Genomic DNA, 6,158 nt, shown 5'->3' on the forward strand with positions numbered 1-6,158 from the left:
CCAGGAAGCATCAAATCATGACTTTGGTACAGAAAAAGAAGGCATTAAGCAATGCTGATGAGAAAAGACATATCCTTGAAGATGGAGTTCATACTTTGGCATTTGGACATCATTCTCTGTCATTTAAAAGGAGCAATGATGATGAAGAAGTTGATGAACCATCTGCAAAAAAGGCTATGCCAGAGTGATAATGAGTAACATCATCATTGGAGAGCTGGACATTGTGATAAGAATAATCTCATACAAAATATACTTTAGTTACTAATAAAAATTAATCATTGCTATAAATAACCATTGACGTCAGGTGGACTCATGAGAGCTGTATAAAAGGAGTGAGCATTGTTCTATTATATTCAGTTGATGGAAATCTTGTGAGAAGAAGTGTAAAGCAGTGATTACAGTTTTGTGCAAAGTTTTTACAGTGATGGGTGATCAATCTCATGTCTGGGACTATGAACTTCAGAGACGAAAATCATTCAAAAAATGGAGAAATATTTTGCCAGCACTTTCTGCAGAGAATCTTGCTGCACAAGGCTTCTACTACACTGGTGAGAGTGATACAGTATGCTGTGCATTTTGTCACATTTTTATTAGTCATTGGACCAAGACCAATAATCCAAGAGAAGTTTATAAAAATGCTAGTCCAAATTGCAGATTTATACTCAAAAGACTGACACACAATGTTGCCATTGCCGATGAGAGGGGTGATTGGATGCTTTCGTATGATGATCGTTTGAAGTCGTTCAATGATGGCAATGAGGAAAATGCAAGCACACCAGCTGAACAAGGGTTTTTCCAAGACATAAACGGATATGTGCAATGTGTGTTCTGCAAAATGATTCTAGACTCTGTCAGCAGAAAACCTTGTCACATGGACTTCTGCCCTAAATGGTGTGAACAGGAAAAAGTGGAGGAGGATGAGTCATCTAGTGTGGGAGGAGGAGGTATAAAAGAAGCTATAATCATGGCGCCTTCAAGCATCTACCAAGCAGCACTCTACCTCGTGCTAGCACTCAGTGTCAGTGCACTGGATCCAAAGTACAGGATGCAGGAATTTCTCACATTGAGGGAGCATGGCCTGGATACATCGAACATCTATCATATGCGTCAGTGCCTGCTAACATCTGGGATTCCTGCTCTATGGGGTAATCAGTCAGCAATCGATCAAATGTACAGTGACGTCAGAGACTGGTACATGAATATGGCCGGGGAACAAGCTGTGGAGGGGGCACTCTGCAAATGAGTCCACTGCGCATACAATCTGCACGCATGTCTCCACCCAACATTCACATCACTGGACTTTCTGGAAGTGGTCATTGTCAGTTGAGGTCTGTGCACTGTGCTGTAAAGAACTAGCATCAGCTGCAACTACAACTCCAGCTACTACTCCAGCTGTTACCACTACCACTGCTCCAGACCCAGTGCCAACATCAGCCTGCAGTGGAGCAAGCAGATATGTGTGAGTGCAGAGACTGTCTACTAGTAACCAGCAACCAATGGATTGTGCAACCATTTCTGAAGTTTGGAGATAAGGACCTACCAGAACCGTTTGGAACAGCTCAAAACTTTCTAGAGACACTAACATCCATCTTTCAAGATGCCGAAGTGTCAAGCTGTACCGATCTATGCGAGGGAGCAGTCATCTTGAAATTCTCATTCAGCAGAGGATTCTGTGAAATAAGTGATAGATTGGGTGAATTATATCACTGGATAGTTCTTGATATATTGGACTGAATCTATTGAATTGTAATGTAAATAATCTTATTATTCATATGAATGCTCAGTTTCTATATATATATATATATATATTATATATATATATATAATGACATTGTTGGGGCTATGCATCCTATATTCAAAAAAAATCCAATGAAAAATCTGCATACTGATGATGGTAAAGAGTGGTTCAATACAAAATTTCAACAACTTGTGCAACAGTATAATGTGAATCATTACTCAACTAGATCAGAGAAGAAAGCATCCATAGTGGAACGCTTCAACAGAACACTTAAACAGTTAATGTGGATCAAGTTCAATGAGCGAGGAACCTATCGTTGGACAGATATTCTAACCTCACTTCTCAAAGAGTTTAATGCCAAGATTCATCAAACAATAGGTATGCAGTCAGTAGATGTGCATATATATATATATATATATATATATATATATATATATATATATATATATATATATATATATTATGCTGTGTATCAATAAAAGAGAGAGTGTGTTTTTTCAAGAAAAAAAAATGTTGTACATCTTATTCCATACAGCCTTCAACTTCTAGAGTAAGCACTGTTAGACATTTAAGATAGAGTAAATACAATAGGAAGCATCCTACTATGATAAACTTGTCTTTATCATACCATGCAGGAAGTTCATGATGGTTGAGCTCAACAGCTTGATGCCTATATAAATGCTAATTAGCAAGTTCATATCTCCAGTATGGATAAGACAGCGATAGCGCAAGAGCTGCACAAGCAAGCTTGTCGGAATTTTCCAACAAGAAAGGTTACAGTCAAAGGTCTTGATGACCTCTATCAAGCTGACCTTGTTGAGATGATACCATATGCTCGACAGAACAAAGGTTACAAGTACATTATTACAATCATAAATTGTCTTAGTAAGGCTGCATTTGCTATACCAATTAGGAACAAGTCAGCCAATGACATTGTTGGGGCTATGCATCCTATATTCAAAAAAAATCCAATGAAAAATCTGCATACTGATGATGGTAAAGAGTGGTTCAATACAAAATTTCAACAACTTTTGCAACAGTATAATGTGAATCATTACTCAACTAGATCAGAGAAGAAAGCATCCATAGTGGAACGCTTCAACAGAACACTTAAACAGTTAATGTGGATCAAGTTCAATGAGCGAGGAACCTATCGTTGGACAGATATTCTAACCTCACTTCTCAAAGAGTTTAATGCCAAGATTCATCAAACAATAGGTATGCAGTCAGTAGATGTGCAGAAGAATCATGAGGAAGTGCTACTCGACTGACTCTGTAAACAGCATCAAGCCTATCGAGAAGAATTGCAGAAGAAGAATGCAGAGTGTAGAGGTAGGTTCTATCCAGGTCCTAATCAGGATATTGTGCCTGGTGACAAGGTTAGAATAAGCAAGTATAAAAAGACTTTTGACAAGGGATATCTAGCCAATTGAGACAAGCTGTTAGTGCGTTGGAAAGGATACAGTTCAAGTCACGACTCATGGATTGATAAACGTGACTTGGTCTAGGATGAGAGAGGTTGTACAACAGCGCAACTTATTCAAGAATATTGATTTTGATCAGATAATAAAAGGTTGTGGTCTGGAAATGTACAATGAGAAGAAGCACCATGGTCCTTTGTTTCCCAACCATATATGATGCATTATATGTGGACCTCCATATAGGTAAAAAATCACCTTGCTATGCTTTCATATAGGTAAGAGATCACCTTGCTATGCTTTCATATAGGTAAGAAATCACCTTACTATACTTTCAATGAAGGCTGTTTCAACAACCCCCACTCTACCGTCCCCTGTCAAATGACTAATGGCCACGCCCACCAATCTTTATCATCATTAAGGGCATCAATGGGGGACCTATCACTCTAGCTCAAGATAGTCATGCAGGACCTGTCACTCTATACTAAGATGGTCATGGAGACCTATCACTCCAGATCAATATGTCCATGGTAGACCTACTAGATCAAGATGTCCATGGGAGACCCGCCACTCTAGATCAACATGGCCATGCTGCTCTAGAGATCAAAATGGCATTGAAGATAGACATGGCTTATTCAACATGGACATTTTCAATGACCCTCACTCCTCCTGTCACATGGACCATCATGTCTGTATGGGCATGGTTGGGGGTCGTCCACTCAGTGGTCAGTCAGTCAGTCCAATTACTGATCAGTCACTGTTCAGTCAGTGTTCACTTACAGCAAGCTGCAATGAGCTTGGACATAGTTGTTAAAGTATACATAGTATAGGAGTTACAAGAAGGGGACAGAATTGGTCATTATTGCAATCAAACAGGTATACTGTAGGAACAAGAGTCGATATATTTTACAGTTTGAAAACCTGGAAGCATTGTATGTGTCAAACTATTGGTTAGAGGAAGAATTCGAGAACCCCAACATAGATTTGAATTATGAAATTAGAATCAAGCTAGATGTGTTGAAATATACACCCAGTAGGAATAAGGAAAGAGTTATTTTCTGTATCTGATTGACATAGATGTTTGCCATAATAAATGCCTTGATGTTTGTATAATAATCAAAAAAAAATAAAATTATTGTAACCTTATGTGTTATCTTTTGATACCTATTCTATCCTATCCAAAGATACAAATTTCCAATAAGATGAAATTGAGACTCAATTCTCAGAGTCAAGTATCATTTATATAGTAATGCACTCAGCATTGGTTACAGTGCAACGGATAACAGTGGATGTGAACCCCACTTTCACATTAATCAATTGGTTCCGCACACGTCACAGTAGGACCACTGCTCTACTCAAAGTTACTGAGGATATCAGGTCAGCTATGGATAGTAGTCAGGGTACTATTCTGAAACTATTCGATTTTTCAAAAGCATTCGACTGTGTTCATCATCCACTCCTCCTTCTGAAATTGAGAAATCTTGGTTTTTGAGAGGGTTGTATAAAATGGATCGAGTCTTACTGTTGAATCGCCAACAGTGTGTCAGGGCCAATAATGAGGTCTCTTCATGGAGAAATGTAACCCGAGGAGTCCCCCAAGCCTCTGTTCTTGGGTCTCTTCTGTTCTCTCTCTACATCAATGACATCGCAAAATGCATAAAACACTGCAAATTTCATCTGTATGCTGATGACCTTCAGATCTATAAACATTTTTCTGCAGGTGAGTCTGATGCATGTGTTGAGCAGATGAATTCTGACATTGATGCTATTAGTGGCTGGGCATATAATCATGCATTGATATTGAATGAAGGTAAGACACAGGTTATCATTGTGACTCATAACCGATTCAGAGCTCAGAATGTTCCAAGGTAGAGGTTGAATGGCACTGAGTTGGAGTATTCTGAGAGTGTTAAAAACCTTGGTCTTGTTATCTCAAAAACACTCTCATGGCTCAATCAGGTTGAGATTGTTTGTAAGAGGGTGTTTGCTTGCATCCATATCTTGAAACGATTTGCCCTGTTTCTTCCACTCAACATCAAAATCCTGCTGGTCAAGACTCTTGTGCTGCCTCACTTCAGCTACTGCAACACTGTCATGAATGACATGACTGTTGAGCTCTCTAACCGACTGCAGCGTACACAGAACTATTGTATTTGATTTATTTTCAATGCTAGACGATTTGATCATGTTACACCTTTATAATTATGTACAGCTAATTATAAACAGCTCCTAAAATTGAATGATCTTCGTACTTTGCACATAATATTGATTCTGCTTCACTCAATAATCAAAACCAAATCTCTATCTTATCTGTCTGAGATCGGTGAACGTGCAACATGGCATGGCAACTTGCTGCTAGCTTTTTCCATTCATAGAACGACGACTTTTGGAGATCATTCACTGTCACGGGTTTTAGGCTGTGGAATAATCTTCCTGCTTCGGTCCCGGCCATTGATGGGCGTGCTCGCTTTGGGGTGGAGTTCAAGCGGATTTTGATGGCAGGTCTGCAGGGCACAAGAATTGTTTAGAAGCTGTTGATAGGACCACTGACACAATGGAAAAACTCAATCAATATTTTTATGGAATTCCATCGGACCCACTTGACCTTTTCATATACAACTTCTTTCTTAGCCATATATTTGTATTAGCTTTATGTATTATTAGTAGTGGAATAGGCTAGACAAAAAACTTAATTTGAGTTTTATCATAATATGGATACCTACACATATTAAATATAGTCTTATACTACATCTTTTTCAAATAAAAATTTTCAATTCACTTCAATAAGATAATTGTTACATAGGTACTGTTGAAATAAATTTTTAGCAAATAAATTCATGCTCATAAATATTAGAGATATTTAACAAAGTGAAAGGATTAGTAAAAATGAGTATCAGGTGGATTGGCCATAGTGAGTACAAGAGTTAGTTTTAGGCGAAGGAACGTCAGATAAATGTCTAAAAAAATCCCTATCAGAAACAGCTCAAGGTTTAATCTTTGAT

Source organism: Nilaparvata lugens, chromosome 6 (genome assembly GCF_014356525.2).
Source record: "Nilaparvata lugens isolate BPH chromosome 6, ASM1435652v1, whole genome shotgun sequence".
NCBI classification, from domain to species: Eukaryota; Metazoa; Arthropoda; class Insecta; order Hemiptera; family Delphacidae; genus Nilaparvata; species Nilaparvata lugens.